Raw genomic sequence first — 15389 nt, 5'->3', positions numbered from 1 at the left:
TTAGACCTGGGACTCATAAGAACTAGCGTTTTATTTTTAAAAGTTCGGAGAGACAACTGTTGTACAACGAAACGAAATTAAAGCAAGGAAACACCCGATGCAGTGCCGCCCTGCCATCAATCAGGTGACGTTTCATTCTGTTCGCGATAGTAGCGTCCATGACAGGAATTTTCATCAATTCAAACCTGTTTTCTGGGCACAATCCCCACCGACCCAATACGCGGCTGTAATATCCCAAGTTTTTAAGCTGATCAGTATTGTTAACATTCGCTACTATTAACAACTTCAGAAGCTGCTTGAAATATATACGCTTCTTCCTGGAAGTAATACTTATCTGGAGGGTCAACTGCTACAATATGATATTTTTCGTTATGTACTACAACATACGTGGATGAAGTAATAGGGAACAAATAACTCGCGTCTGTCAGATGGCAGAGAGGTCTAAGGCGCCAGACTCAAGAGTAATCCTTGCATGTGTAACGAAGGTGTGAAGGATTCTGTTCCTCCATGTGGGCGTGGGTTCGGATCTCACTCTTGACCACACTTTTCGGATATTTATTCCACTTTCAAATACGTGCCTGGTTTCTTGTCTCACACATTTATGTACTAAAGTTACGGTTTTTGTAGTTTGGTAAGGTTAATGATTTTTAGGAAAAAACGGTGCGGCCAGTATTCAGTATTCGGGAGATAGTGTGTTTCACTTTTTTCTTTCTTTCTTAATATGCTTACCCTCCAGGGTTAGTTTTTCCCTCGGACTCAGCGAGCGGTCTCACCTCTACCGCCTCGAGGGCAGTGTCCCGTAGCTTCATGCATTGGGTCGGAGAATTCAAATGTTGAGGATTGTCTGTACCTCGCCCAGGCGACCTCACCTGCTGTGCTGAACAGGGACCTTGGTAGGAGATGGGAAGATTAGAAGGGAATGAAGGAGGGAAGCGGTCGTGGCCTTAAGTTAGGTACCAGCCCGTCATTTGCGTGGAGGAGAAGAAGAAACCCTAGGATACCACTTCCAGAATGGCTGAGTTGGGAATCGAACCCGCCCCTACTTAGTTGACCTCCTGAGGCTGAGTGGGCCCCATTCAAGCCCTCGTAACACTTTTCAAATTTCGTGACAGTGCCTGGAATCCAACCGGGGCGTTTGGGGGTGGCACCTAATCACACAAACCACTACACCACAGAGGGGGACCACTAAAGTTACCAAAGCGAGTAAAGGAGACTCTGGATACTGAAGGTAAATTTATGGCCTCCACCATTGATATGAGAGATCCGTGTCAGGATGGCCGAGCGGTCTAAGGCGCCAGACTCAAGGGAATACCTTGCCTGTACGATGCAGGTCTGAAGAATTCTGGTCCTCTCTGAGGGCGTGGGTTCGAATCCCACTCCTGACAATTTTTTTCTTTGTTTTTGTACGGGTCGATAGCTAAATTCTACATTTCCATATTGATCTGTGACTGGAAATACAACCTCTATTTTATTTCCCATCCGGTGTGTGATGTTAATAGAATTTCTTAGACACTCTTTGCGCGATAATAGTAGAGAGGGAATGTGTAGGGGAATAGACAGAGTTCCCCCGATGGTTTTTAACCGAACTTCCTTTCTCAGTTCGTCCATCATACAGACTAGAGGCACGAGTTCATAGAATTTCCTCCAAATATTACATTTGGAACGATGTCGCAGATCAGTTTCATCATGCAGCTAGATCTTTACAGGAAAGACACCACCATCTTCTCGGAAGAATAACTCATTTACAATTGTAGAACAGGACTATTACTATCTCATAGAATTCTCTCTCCTCTTTAATCATGTATCTACTTGCGGAGATCTATGAATATATTACACCAATGAAAACTGACAAAAGTTACTTGACCCCGACGTGATGTGAACACGCAACCTTCTGATCTGGAGTCAGACGCGCTACCGTTGCGCCACGGAGTCACTGATGTTCCCCAACCGTCTACTGGATGTTAGACCTGGGACTCGTAAGAACTAGCGTTTTATTTTTAAAAGTTCGGAGAGACAACTGTTGTACAACGAAACGAAATTAAAGCAAGGAAACACCCGTTGCAGTGCCGCCCTGCCATCAATCAGGTGACGTTTCATTCTGTTCGCGATAGTAGCGTCCATGACACAGGATTTTTCATCAATTCAAACCTGTTTTCTGTGCACAATCCCCACCGACCCAATACGCGGCTGTAATATCCCAAGTTTTTAAGCTGATCAGTATTGTTAACACTCGCTACCAATAACAACTTCAGAAGCTGCTTGAAATATATACGCCTCTTCCTGGAAGTAATACTTATCTGGAGGGTCAACTGCTACAATATGATATTTTTCGTTATGTACTACAACATACGTGGATGAAGTAATAGGGAACAAATAACTCGCGTCTGTCAGATGGCAGAGAGGTCTAAGGCGCCAGACTCAAGAGTAATCCTTGCATGTGTAACGAAGGTGTGAAGGATTCTGTTCCTCCCAGAGGGTGTGGGTTCTGATCTCACTCCTGATCACACTTTTCGGATATTTATTCCACTTTCAAATACGTGCCTGGTTTCCTGTCTCACACATTTATGTACTAAAGTTACGGTTTTTGTAGTTTGGTAAGGTTAATGAGTTTTAGGAATAAACGGTGCGGCCAGTATTCAGTATTCGGGAGATAGTGTGTTTCACTTTTTTCTTTCTTTCTTAATATGCTTACCCTCCAGGGTTAGCTTTTCCCTCGGACTCAGCGAGCGGTCTCACCTCTACCGCTTCGAGGGCAGTGTCCCGGAGCTTCATGCATTGGGTCGGGGAATTCAAGTGTTGAGGATTGTCTGTACCTCGCCCAGGCGGCCTCACCTGCTGTGCTGAACAGGGACCTTGGTGGGAGATGGGAAGATTAGAAGGGAATGAGGGAGGGAAGCGGTCGTGGCCTTAAGTTAGGTACCATCCCGTCATTTGCGTGGAGGAGAAGAAGAAACCCTAGGATACCACTTCCAGAATGGCTGAGTTGGGAATCGAACCCGCCCCTACTTAGTTGACCTCCCGAGGCTGAGTGGGCCCCATTCAAGCCCTCGTAACAATTTTCAAATTTCGTGACAGTGCCTGGAATCCAACCGGGGCGTTTGGGGGTGGCACCTAATCACACAAACCACTACACCACAGAGGGGGACCACTAAAGTTACCAAAGCGAGTAAAGGAGACTCTGGATACTGAAGGTAAATTTATGGCCTCCACCATTGAGATGAGAGATCCGTGTCAGGATGGCCGAGCGGTCTAAGGCGCCAGACTCAAGGGAATACCTTGCCTGTACGATGCAGGTCTGAAGAATTCTGGTCCTCTCTGAGGGCGTGGGTTCGAATCCCACTCCTGACAATTTTTTTCTTTGTTTTTGTACGGGTCGATAGCTAAATTCTACATTTCCATATTGATCTGTGACTGGAAATACAACCTCTATTTTATTTCCCATCCGGTGTGTGATGTTAATAGAATTTCTTAGACACTCTTTGCGCGATAATAGTAGAGAGGGAATGTGTAGGGGAATAGACAGAGTTCCCCCGATGGTTTTTAACCGAACTTCCTTTCTCAGTTCGTCCATCATACAGACTAGAGGCACGAGTTCATAGAATTTCCTCCAAATATTACATTTGGAACGATGTCGCAGATCAGTTTTTATCATGCAGCTAGATCTTTACAGGAAAGACACCACCATCTTCTCGGAAGAATAACTCATTTACAATTGTAGAACAGGACTATTACTATCTTATAGAATTCTCTCTCCTCTTTAATCATGTATCTACTTGCGGAGATCTATGAATATATTACACCAATGAAAACTGACAAAAGTTACTTGACCCCGACGTGATTTGAACACGCAACCTTCTGATCTGGAGTCAGACGCGCTACCGTTGCGCCACGGAGTCACTGATGTTCCCCAACCGTCTACTGGATGTTAGACCTGGGACTCGTAAGAACTAGCGTTTTATTTTTAAAAGTTCGGAGAGACAACTGTTGTACAACGAAACGAAATTAAAGCAAGGAAACACCCGTTACAGTGCCGCCCTGCCATCAATCAGGTGACGTTTCATTCTGTTCGCGATAGTAGCGTCCATGACACAGGATTTTTCATCAATTCAAACCTGTTTTCTGTGCACAATCCCCACCGACCCAATACGCGGCTGTAATATCCCAAGTTTTTAAGCTGATCAGTATTGTTAACATTCGCTACCAATAACAACTTCAGAAGCTGCTTGAAATATATACGCCTCTTCCTGGAAGTAATACTTATCTGGAGGGTCAACTGCTACAATATGATATTTTTCGTTATGTACTACAACATACGTGGATGAAGTAATAGGGAACAAATAACTCGCGTCTGTCAGATGGCAGAGAGGTCTAAGGCGCCAGACTCAAGAGTAATCCTTGCATGTGTAACGAAGGTGTGAAGGATTCTGTTCCTCCCAGTGGGCGTGGTTTCGGATCTCACTCCTGACCACACTTTTCGGATATTTATTCCACTTTCAAATACGTGCCTGGTTTCTTGTCTCACACATTTATGTACTAAAGTTACGGTTTTTGTAGTTTGGTAAGGTTAATGATTTTTAGGAAAAGAAGGTGCGGCCAGTATTCAGTATTCGGGAGATAGTGTGTTTCACTTTTTTCTTTCTTTCATAATATGCTTACCCTCCAGGGTTAGTTTTTCCCTCGGACTCAGCGAGCGGTCTCACCTCTACCGCTTCGAGGGCAGTGTCCCGGAGCTTCATGCATTGGGTCGGGGAATTCAAGTGTTGAGAATTGTCTGTACCTCGCCCAGGCGGCCTCACCTGCTGTGCTGAACAGGGACCTTGGTGGGAGATGGGAAGATTAGAAGGGAATGAGGGAGGGAAGCGGTCGTGGCCTTAAGTTAGGTACCATCCCGTCATTTGCGTGGAGGAGAAGAAGAAACCCTAGGATACCACTTCCAGAATGGCTGAGTTGGGAATCGAACCCGCCCCTACTTTGTTGACCTCCCGAGGCTGAGTGGGCCCCATTCAAGCCTCGTAACACTTTTCAAATTTCGTGTCAGTGCCTGGAATCCAACCGGGGCGTTTGGGGGTGGCACCTAATCACACAAACCACTACACCACAGAGGGGGACCACTAAAGTTACCAAAGCGAGTAAAGGAGACTCTGGATACTGAAGGTAAATTTATGACCTCCACCATTGATATGAGAGCTCCGTGTCAGGATGGCCGAGCGGTCTAAGGCGCCAGACTCAAAGGAATACCTTGCCTGTACGATGCAGGTCCGAAGAATTCTGGTCCTCTCTGAGGGCGTGGGTTCGAATCCCACTCCTGACAATTTTTTCTTTGTTTTTGTACGGGTCGATAGCTAAATTCTACATTTCCATATTAATCTGGGACTGGAAATACAACCTCTATTTTATTTCCCATCCGGTGTGTGATGTTAATAGAATTTCTTAGATAATAGTAGAGAGGGAATGTGTAGGGGAATAGACATAGTTCCCCCGATGGTTTTTTAACCGAACTTCCTTTCTCAGTTCGTCCATCATACAGACTAGAGTTCATAGAATTTCCTCCAAATATTACATTTGGAGTCCGCCTCTGTGGTGTAGTGGTTCGCGTGATTAGCTGCCACCCCCGGAGGCCCGGGTTCGATTCCCGGCTCTGCCACAAAATTTGAAAAGTGGTACGAGGGCTGGAACGGGGTCCACGCAATCCTCGGGAGATCAACTGAGTAGAGGTGGGTTCGATTCCTACCTCAGCCATCCTGGAAGTGGTTTTCCGTGGTTTCCCACTTCTCCTCCAGGGGAATGCCGGGATGGTACCTAACCTAAGGCCACGGCCGCTTCCTTCCCTCTTCCTTGCCTATCCCTTCCAATCTTCCCATCCCTCCAGAAGGCCCCTGTTCAGCATAGCAGGTGCGGCCGCCTGGGCGAGGTACTGGTCATACTCCCCAGTTGTATCCCCGACCAAGAGTCTGAAGCTCCAGGACACTGCCCTTGAGGCGGTAGAGGTGGGATCCCTCGCTAAGTCCGAGGGAAAAACCGAACCTGGAGGGTAAACAGACGATGATGATGATGATATTACATTTGGAACGATGTCGCAGATCAGTTTCATCATGCAGCTAGATCTTTACAGGAAAGACACCACCATCTTCTCGGAAGAATAACTCATTTACGATTGTAGAACAGGACTATTACTATCTCATAGAATTCTCTCTCCTCATTTATCATGTATCTACTTGCGGAGATCTATGAATATATTATACACCAATGAAAACTGACAAAAGTTACTTGACCCCGACGTGATTCGAACACGCAACCTTCTGATCTGGAGTCAGACGCGCTACCGTTGCGCCACGGAGTCACTGATGTTTCTCACCCGTCTACTGGATGTTAGACCTGGGACTCATAAGAACTAGCGTTTTATTTTTAAAAGTTCGGAGAGACAACTGTTGTACAACGAAACGAAATTAAAGCAAGGAAACACCCGATGCAGTGCCGCCCTGCCATCAATCAGGTGACGTTTCATTCTGTTCGCGATAGTAGCGTCCATGACAGGAATTTTCATCAATTCAAACCTGTTTTCTGGGCACAATCCCCACCGACCCAATACGCGGCTGTAATATCCCAAGTTTTTAAGCTGATCAGTATTGTTAACACTCGCTACTATTAACAACTTCAGAAGCTGCTTGAAATATATACGCTTCTTCCTGGAAGTAATACTTATCTGGAGGGTCAACTGCTACAATATGATATTTTTCGTTATGTACTACAACATACGTGGATGAAGTAATAGGGAACAAATAACTCGCGTCTGTCAGATGGCAGAGAGGTCTAAGGCGCCAGACTCAAGAGTAATCCTTGCATGTGTAACGAAGGTGTGAAGGATTCTGTTCCTCCATGTGGGCGTGGGTTCGGATCTCACTCTTGACCACACTTTTCGGATATTTATTCCACTTTCAAATACGTGCCTGGTTTCTTGTCTCACACATTTATGTACTAAAGTTACGGTTTTTGTAGTTTGGTAAGGTTAATGATTTTTAGGAAAAAACGGTGCGGCCAGTATTCAGTATTCGGGAGATAGTGTGTTTCACTTTTTTCTTTCTTTCTTAATATGCTTACCCTCCAGGGTTAGTTTTTCCCTCGGACTCAGCGAGCGGTCTCACCTCTACCGCCTCGAGGGCAGTGTCCCGTAGCTTCATGCACTGGGTCGGAGAATTCAAGTGTTGAGGATTGTCTGTACCTCGCCCAGGCGACCTCACCTGCTGTGCTGAACAGGGACCTTGGTAGGAGATGGGAAGATTAGAAGGGAATGAAGGAGGGAAGCGGTCGTGGCCTTAAGTTAGGTACCAGCCCGTCATTTGCGTGGAGGAGAAGAAGAAACCCTAGGATACCACTTCCAGAATGGCTGAGTTGGGAATCGAACCCGCCCCTACTTAGTTGACCTCCCGAGGCTGAGTGGGCCCCATTCAAGCCCTCGTAACAATTTTCAAATTTCGTGACAGTGCCTGGAATCCAACCGGGGCGTTTGGGGGTGGCACCTAATCACACAAACCACTACACCACAGAGGGGGACCACTAAAGTTACCAAAGCGAGTAAAGGAGACTCTGGATACTGAAGGTAAATTTATGGCCTCCACCATTGATATGAGAGATCCGTGTCAGGATGGCCGAGCGGTCTAAGGCGCCAGACTCAAGGGAATACCTTGCCTGTACGATGCAGGTCTGAAGAATTCTGGTCCTCTCTGAGGGCGTGGGTTCGAATCCCACTCCTGACAATTTTTTTCTTTGTTTTTGTACGGGTCGATAGCTAAATTCTACATTTCCATATTGATCTGTGACTGGAAATACAACCTCTATTTTATTTCCCATCCGGTGTGTGATGTTAATAGAATTTCTTAGACACTCTTTGCGCGATAATAGTAGAGAGGGAATGTGTAGGGGAATAGACAGAGTTCCCCCGATGGTTTTTAACCGAACTTCCTTTCTCAGTTCGTCCATCATACAGACTAGAGGCACGAGTTCATAGAATTTCCTCCAAATATTACATTTGGAACGATGTCGCAGATCAGTTTCATCATGCAGCTAGATCTTTACAGGAAAGACACCACCATCTTCTCGGAAGAATAACTCATTTACAATTGTAGAACAGGACTATTACTATCTTATAGAATTCTCTCTCCTCTTTAATCATGTATCTACTTGCGGAGATCTATGAATATATTACACCAATGAAAACTGACAAAAGTTACTTGACCCCGACGTGATTTGAACACGCAACCTTCTGATCTGGAGTCAGACGCGCTACCGTTGCGCCACGGAGTCACTGATGTTCCCCAACCGTCTACTGGATGTTAGACCTGGGACTCGTAAGAACTAGCGTTTTATTTTTAAAAGTTCGGAGAGACAACTGTTGTACAACGAAACGAAATTAAAGCAAGGAAACACCCGTTACAGTGCCGCCCTGCCATCAATCAGGTGACGTTTCATTCTGTTCGCGATAGTAGCGTCCATGACACAGGATTTTTCATCAATTCAAACCTGTTTTCTGGGCACAATCCCCACCGACCCAATACGCGGCTGTAATATCCCAAGTTTTTAAGCTGATCAGTATTGTTAACACTCGCTACCAATAACAACTTCAGAAGCTGCTTGAAATATATACGCCTCTTCCTGGAAGTAATACTTATCTGGAGGGTCAACTGCTACAATATGATATTTTTCGTTATGTACTACAACATACGTGGATGAAGTAATAGGGAACAAATAACTCGCGTCTGTCAGATGGCAGAGAGGTCTAAGGCGCCAGACTCAAGAGTAATCCTTGCATGTGTAACGAAGGTGTGAAGGATTCTGTTCCTCCATGTGGGCGTGGTTTCGGATCTCACTCCTGACCACACTTTTCGGATATTTATTCCACTTTCAAATACGTGCCTGGTTTCTTGTCTCACACATTTATGTACTAAAGTTACGGTTTTTGTAGTTTGGTAAGGTTAATGATTTTTAGGAAAAGAAGGTGCGGCCAGTATTCAGTATTCGGGAGATAGTGTGTTTCACTTTTTTCTTTCTTTCATAATATGCTTACCCTCCAGGGTTAGTTTTTCCCTCGGACTCAGCGAGCGGTCTCACCTCTACCGCTTCGAGGGCAGTGTCCCGGAGCTTCATGCATTGGGTCGGGGAATTCAAGTGTTGAGAATTGTCTGTACCTCGCCCAGGCGGCCTCACCTGCTGTGCTGAACAGGGACCTTGGTGGGAGATGGGAAGATTAGAAGGGAATGAGGGAGGGAAGCGGTCGTGGCCTTAAGTTAGGTACCATCCCGTCATTTGCGTGGAGGAGAAGAAGAAACCCTAGGATACCACTTCCAGAATGGCTGAGTTGGGAATCGAACCCGCCCCTACTTTGTTGACCTCCCGAGGCTGAGTGGGCCCCATTCAAGCCTCGTAACACTTTTCAAATTTCGTGTCAGTGCCTGGAATCCAACCGGGGCGTTTGGGGGTGGCACCTAATCACACAAACCACTACACCACAGAGGGGGACCACTAAAGTTACCAAAGCGAGTAAAGGAGACTCTGGATACTGAAGGTAAATTTATGACCTCCACCACTGATATGAGAGCTCCGTGTCAGGATGGCCGAGCGGTCTAAGGCGCCAGACTCAAAGGAATACCTTGCCTGTACGATGCAGGTCCGAAGAATTCTGGTCCTCTCTGAGGGCGTGGGTTCGAATCCCACTCCTGACAATTTTTTCTTTGTTTTTGTACGGGTCGATAGCTAAATTCTACATTTCCATATTAATCTGGGACTGGAAATACAACCTCTATTTTATTTCCCATCCGGTGTGTGATGTTAATAGAATTTCTTAGATAATAGTAGAGAGGGAATGTGTAGGGGAATAGACATAGTTCCCCCGATGGTTTTTTAACCGAACTTCCTTTCTCAGTTCGTCCATCATACAGACTAGAGTTCATAGAATTTCCTCCAAATATTACATTTGGAGTCCGCCTCTGTGGTGTAGTGGTTCGCGTGATTAGCTGCCACCCCCGGAGGCCCGGGTTCGATTCCCGGCTCTGCCACAAAATTTGAAAAGTGGTACGAGGGCTGGAACGGGGTCCACGCAATCCTCGGGAGATCAACTGAGTAGAGGTGGGTTCGATTCCTACCTCAGCCATCCTGGAAGTGGTTTTCCGTGGTTTCCCACTTCTCCTCCAGGGGAATGCCGGGATGGTACCTAACCTAAGGCCACGGCCGCTTCCTTCCCTCTTCCTTGCCTATCCCTTCCAATCTTCCCATCCCTCCAGAAGGCCCCTGTTCAGCATAGCAGGTGCGGCCGCCTGGGCGAGGTACTGGTCATACTCCCCAGTTGTATCCCCGACCAAGAGTCTGAAGCTCCAGGACACTGCCCTTGAGGCGGTAGAGGTGGGATCCCTCGCTAAGTCCGAGGGAAAAACCGAACCTGGAGGGTAAACAGACGATGATGATGATGATATTACATTTGGAACGATGTCGCAGATCAGTTTCATCATGCAGCTAGATCTTTACAGGAAAGACACCACCATCTTCTCGGAAGAATAACTCATTTACGATTGTAGAACAGGACTATTACTATCTCATAGAATTCTCTCTCCTCATTTATCATGTATCTACTTGCGGAGATCTATGAATATATTATACACCAATGAAAACTGACAAAAGTTACTTGACCCCGACGTGATTCGAACACGCAACCTTCTGATCTGGAGTCAGACGCGCTACCGTTGCGCCACGGAGTCACTGATGTTTCTCACCCGTCTACTGGATGTTAGACCTGGGACTCATAAGAACTAGCGTTTTATTTTTAAAAGTTCGGAGAGACAACTGTTGTACAACGAAACGAAATTAAAGCAAGGAAACACCCGTTGCAGTGCCGCCCTGCCATCAATCAGGTGACGTTTCATTCTGTTCGCGATAGTAGCGTCCATGTTTTCTGTGCACTATCCCCACCGACCCAATACGCGGCTGTAATATCCCAAGTTAGTCCGCCTCTGTGGTGTAGTGGTTAGCGTGATTAGCTGCCACCCCCGGAGGCCCGGGTTCGATTCCCGGCTCTGCCACGAAATTTGAAAAGTGGTACGAGGGCTGGAACGGGGTCCACTCAGCCTCGGGAGGTCAACTGAGTAGAGGTGGGTTCGATTCCCACCTCAGCCATCCTCGAAGTGGTTTTCCGTGGTTTCCCACTTCTCCTCCAGGCGAATGCCGGGATGGTACCTAACTTAAGGCCACGGCCGCTTCCTTCCCTCTTCCTTGCCTATCCCTTCCAATCTTCCCATCCCTCCACAAGGCCCCTGTTCAGCACAGCAGGTGAGGCCATACTGGTCATACTCCCCAGTTGTATCCCCCGACCAAGAGTCTGAAGCTCCAGGACACTGCCCTTGGGGCGGTAGAGGTGGGATCCCTCGCTAAGTCCGAGGGAAAAACCGAACCTGGAGGGTAAACAGATGATGATGATGATGATGATGAATATCCCAAGTTTTTAAGCTGATCAGTATTGTTAACACTCGCTACCAATAACAACTTCAGAAGCTGCTTGAAATATATACGCCTCTTCCTGGAAGTAATACTTATCTGGAGGGTCAACTGCTACAATATGATATTTTTCGTTATGTACTACAACATACGTGGATGAAGTAATAGGGAACAAATAACTCGCGTCTGTCAGATGGCAGAGAGGTCTAAGGCGCCAGACTCAAGAGTAATCCTTGCATGTGTAACGAAGGTGTGAAGGATTCTGTTCCTCCCAGTGGGCGTGGGTTCGGATCTCACTCCTGACCGCACTTTTTGGATATTTATTCCACTTTCAAATACGTGCCTGGTTTCTTGTCTCACACATTTATGTACTAAAGTTACGGTTTTTGTAGTTTGGTAAGGTTAATGAGTTTTAGGAAAAAACGGTGCGGCCAGTATTCAGTATTCGGGAGATAGTATGTTTCACTTTTTTCTTTCTTTCATAATATGCTTACCCTCCAGGGTTAGTTTTTCCCTCGGACTCAGCGAGCGGTCTCACCTCTACCGCTGCGAGGGCAGTGTCCCGGAGCTTCATGCATTGGGTCGGGGAATTCAAGTGTTGAGGATTGTCTGTACCTCGCCCAGGCGGCCTCACCTGCTGTGCTGAACAGGGACCTTGGTGGGAGATGGGAAGATTAGAAGGGAATGAGGGAGGGAAGCGGTCGTGGCCTTAAGTTAGGTACCATCCCGTCATTTGCGTGGAGGAGAAGAAGAAACCCTAGGATACCACTTCCAGAATGGCTGAGTTGGGAATCGAACCCGCCCCTACTTAGTTGACCTCCCGAGGCTGAGTGGGCCCCATTCAAGCCCTCGTAACACTTTTCAAATTTCGTGACAGTGCCTGGAATCCAACCGGGGCGTTTGGGGGTGGCACCTAATCACACAAACCACTACACCACAGAGGGGGACCACTAAAGTTACCAAAGCGAGTAAAGGAGACTCTGGATACTGAAGGTAAATTTATGGCCTCCACCATTGATATGAGAGCTCCGTGTCAGGATGGCCGAGCGGTCTAAGGCGCTAGACTCAAGGGAATACCTTGCCTGTACGATGCAGGTCTGAAGAATTCTGGTCCTCTCTGAGGGCGTGGGTTCGAATCCCACTCCTGACAATTTTTTTCTTTGTTTTTGTACGGGTCGATAGCTAAATTCTACATTTCCATATTAATGTTGGACTGGAAATACAACCTCTATTTTATTTCCCATCCGGTGTGTGATATTAATAGAATTTCTTAGACACTCTTTGCGCGATAATAGTAGAGAGGGAATGTGTAGGGGAATAGACAGAGTTCCCCCGATGGTTTCTAACCGAACTAACTTTCTCAGTTCGTCCATCATACAGACTAGAGGCACGAGTTCATAGAATTTCCTCCAAATATTACATTTGGAACGATGTCGCAGATCAGTTTCATTATGCATCTAGATCTTTACAGGAAATACACCACCATTTTCTCGGAGGAATAACTCATTTACGATTGTAGAACGGGACTATTACTATCTCATAGAAATCTCTCTCCTCCTTTATCATGTATCTACTTGCGGAGATCTACGAATATATTACACCAATGAAAACTGACAAAAGTTACTTGACCCCGACGTGATTCGAAGACGCAACCTTCTGATCTGGAGTCAGACGCGCTACCGTTGCGCCACGGAGTCACTGATGTTTCTCACCCGTCTACTGGATGTTAGACCTGGGACTCATAAGAACTAGCGTTTTATTTTTAAGAGTTCGGAGAGACAACTGTTGTACAACGAAACGAAATTAAAGCAAGGAAATACCCGCTGCAGTGCCGCCCTTCTCATCAATCAGGTGACGTTTCATTCTGTTCGCGATAGTAGCGTCCATGACACAGGATTTTTCATCAATTCAAACCTGTTTTCTGGGCACAATCCCCACCGACCCAATACGCGGCTGTAATATCCCAAGCTTTTAAGCTGATCAGTATTGTTAACACTCGCTACTATTAACAACTTCAGAAGCTGCTTGAAATATATACGCCTCTTCCTGGAAGTAATACTTATCTGGAGGGTCAACTGCTACAATATGATATTTTTCGTTATGTACTACAACATACGTGGATGAAGTAATAGGGAACAAATAACTCGCGTCTGTCAGATGGCAGAGAGGTCTAAGGCGCCAGACTCAAGAGTAATCCTTGCATGTGTAACGAAGGTGTGAAGGATTCTGTTCCTCCCAGAGGGCGTGGGTTCTGATCTCACTCCTGACCACACTTTTCGGATATTTATTCCACTTTCAAATACGTGCCTGGTTTCCTGTCTCACACATTTATGTACTAAAGTTACGGTTTTTGTAGTTTGGTAAGGTTAATGAGTTTTAGGAAAAAACGGTGCGGCCAGTATTCAGTATTCGGGAGATAGTGTGTTTCACTTTTTTCTTTCCTTCTTAATATGCTTACCCTCCAGGGTTAGTTTTTCCCTCGGACTCAGCGAGCGGTTTCACCTCTACCGCTTCGAGGGCAGTGTCCCGGAGCTTCATGCATTGGCTCGGGGAATTCAAGTGTTGAGGATTGTCTGTACCTCGCCCAGGCGACCTCACCTGCTGTGCTGAACAGGGACCTTGGTGGGAGATGGGAAGATTAGAAGGGAATGAGGGAGGGAAGCGGTCGTGGCCTTAAGTTAGGTACCATCCCGTCATTTGCGTGGAGGAGAAGAAGAAACCCTAGGATACCACTTCCAGAATGGCTGAGTTGGGAATCGAACCCGCCCCTACTTAGTTGACCTCCCGAGGCTGAGTGGGCCCCATTCAAGCCCTCGTAACACATTTCAAATTTCGTGACAGTGCCTGGAATCCAACCGGGGCGTTTGGTGGTCCCAGCTTATCACACAAACCACTACACCACAGAGGGGGACCACTAAAGTTACCAAAGCGAGTAAAGGAGACTCTGGATACCATTGATATGAGGGCTCCGTGTCAGGATGGCCGAGCGGTCTAAGGCGCCAGACTCAAGGGAATACCTTGCCTGTACGACGCGGGTCTGAAGAATTCTGGTCTTCTCTGAGGTCGTGGGTTCGAATCCCACTCCTGACACTACTTCTCTTTGTTTTTGTACGGGTCGATAGCTAAACTCTACATTTCCATATTAATCTGGGACTGGAAGTACAACCCCTATTTTATTTCCCATCCGGTGTGTGATGTTCATAGAATTTCTTAGACACTCTTAGCGCGATAATAGTAGAGAGGGAATGTGTAGGGGAATAGACAGAGTTCCTCCGATGGTTTTTAACCGAACTTTCTTTCTCAGTTCGTCCATCATACAGACTAGAGGCACAAGTTCATAGAATTTCCTCCAAATATTACATTTGGAACGATGTCGCAGATCAGTTTCATTATGCAGCTAGATCTTTACAGGAAAGACACCACCATCTTCTCGGAAGAATAACTCATTTACGATTGTAAAACAGGACTATTACTATCTCATAGAATTCTCTCCCCTCATTTATCTTGTATCTACTTGCGGAGATCTATGAATATGATACACCAATAAAAAATGACAAAAGGTACTTGACCACGACGGGATTTGAACACGCAACCTTCTGATCTGCAGTCAGACGCGCTACCGTTGCGCCACGTAGTCACTGTTGTTTCCCAGCCGTCTAATGGATATTAGACCTGGGACTCATAAACACAAGCGTTTTATTTTTAAAAGTTCGGAGAGACAACTGTTGTACAACGAAACGAAGTTAAAGCAAGGAAACACCCGTTGTGGTGGTTGTAAATTCCACGTGCTTTACAAATATACGTGATTTTTTGTCATCCGCCATCTATGTAGTAGCGGATAATTTGAAAAATTCTTTTGACAAACAGCCATCTTTATTCAACACAGTTACCGCTATCTTACATCGCTTACC

General features: G+C 46.2%; 14 non-coding genes across 14 annotated transcripts; 7 read left to right on the top strand and 7 right to left on the bottom strand.

Moving 5' to 3' along the window:
- Window positions 1-1267: 1267 nt before the first annotated feature.
- Window positions 1268-1385, top strand: TRNAL-CAA (transfer RNA leucine (anticodon CAA)). The gene is made up of 2 exons: window positions 1268-1305; window positions 1341-1385. It is a non-coding gene; the product is annotated as a tRNA-Leu (tRNA).
- A 475-nt stretch (window positions 1386-1860) lies between these two features.
- Window positions 1861-1932, bottom strand: TRNAW-CCA (transfer RNA tryptophan (anticodon CCA)). Its single transcript has one exon. It is a non-coding gene; the product is annotated as a tRNA-Trp (tRNA).
- Window positions 1933-3230: 1298 nt separating this feature from the next.
- TRNAL-CAA (transfer RNA leucine (anticodon CAA)) lies at window positions 3231-3348 on the top strand. The gene is made up of 2 exons: window positions 3231-3268; window positions 3304-3348. It is a non-coding gene; the product is annotated as a tRNA-Leu (tRNA).
- Window positions 3349-3824: 476 nt separating this feature from the next.
- On the bottom strand, window positions 3825-3896 carry TRNAW-CCA (transfer RNA tryptophan (anticodon CCA)). The gene has a single exon. It is a non-coding gene; the product is annotated as a tRNA-Trp (tRNA).
- Window positions 3897-5193: 1297 nt separating this feature from the next.
- On the top strand, window positions 5194-5311 carry TRNAL-CAA (transfer RNA leucine (anticodon CAA)). The gene is made up of 2 exons: window positions 5194-5231; window positions 5267-5311. It is a non-coding gene; the product is annotated as a tRNA-Leu (tRNA).
- A 957-nt stretch (window positions 5312-6268) lies between these two features.
- Window positions 6269-6340, bottom strand: TRNAW-CCA (transfer RNA tryptophan (anticodon CCA)). The gene has a single exon. It is a non-coding gene; the product is annotated as a tRNA-Trp (tRNA).
- Window positions 6341-7636: 1296 nt separating this feature from the next.
- Window positions 7637-7754, top strand: TRNAL-CAA (transfer RNA leucine (anticodon CAA)). The gene is made up of 2 exons: window positions 7637-7674; window positions 7710-7754. It is a non-coding gene; the product is annotated as a tRNA-Leu (tRNA).
- A 475-nt stretch (window positions 7755-8229) lies between these two features.
- Window positions 8230-8301, bottom strand: TRNAW-CCA (transfer RNA tryptophan (anticodon CCA)). Its single transcript has one exon. It is a non-coding gene; the product is annotated as a tRNA-Trp (tRNA).
- Window positions 8302-9598: 1297 nt separating this feature from the next.
- TRNAL-CAA (transfer RNA leucine (anticodon CAA)) lies at window positions 9599-9716 on the top strand. The gene is made up of 2 exons: window positions 9599-9636; window positions 9672-9716. It is a non-coding gene; the product is annotated as a tRNA-Leu (tRNA).
- Window positions 9717-10673: 957 nt separating this feature from the next.
- On the bottom strand, window positions 10674-10745 carry TRNAW-CCA (transfer RNA tryptophan (anticodon CCA)). Its single transcript has one exon. It is a non-coding gene; the product is annotated as a tRNA-Trp (tRNA).
- A 1765-nt stretch (window positions 10746-12510) lies between these two features.
- TRNAL-CAA (transfer RNA leucine (anticodon CAA)) lies at window positions 12511-12628 on the top strand. Its single transcript has 2 exons — window positions 12511-12548; window positions 12584-12628. It is a non-coding gene; the product is annotated as a tRNA-Leu (tRNA).
- Window positions 12629-13103: 475 nt separating this feature from the next.
- TRNAW-CCA (transfer RNA tryptophan (anticodon CCA)) lies at window positions 13104-13175 on the bottom strand. Its single transcript has one exon. It is a non-coding gene; the product is annotated as a tRNA-Trp (tRNA).
- A 1275-nt stretch (window positions 13176-14450) lies between these two features.
- On the top strand, window positions 14451-14568 carry TRNAL-CAA (transfer RNA leucine (anticodon CAA)). Its single transcript has 2 exons — window positions 14451-14488; window positions 14524-14568. It is a non-coding gene; the product is annotated as a tRNA-Leu (tRNA).
- A 475-nt stretch (window positions 14569-15043) lies between these two features.
- TRNAC-GCA (transfer RNA leucine (anticodon CAA)) lies at window positions 15044-15115 on the bottom strand. Its single transcript has one exon. It is a non-coding gene; the product is annotated as a tRNA-Cys (tRNA).
- Between the last annotated feature and the right edge of the window lie 274 nt (window positions 15116-15389).

This window comes from Anabrus simplex, chromosome 3 (genome assembly GCF_040414725.1).
Source record: "Anabrus simplex isolate iqAnaSimp1 chromosome 3, ASM4041472v1, whole genome shotgun sequence".
Taxonomy (NCBI): domain Eukaryota; kingdom Metazoa; phylum Arthropoda; class Insecta; order Orthoptera; family Tettigoniidae; genus Anabrus; species Anabrus simplex.
Note: the sequence above shows the minus strand (reverse complement) of the source record. Positions and strands in the feature narration are given on the sequence as shown.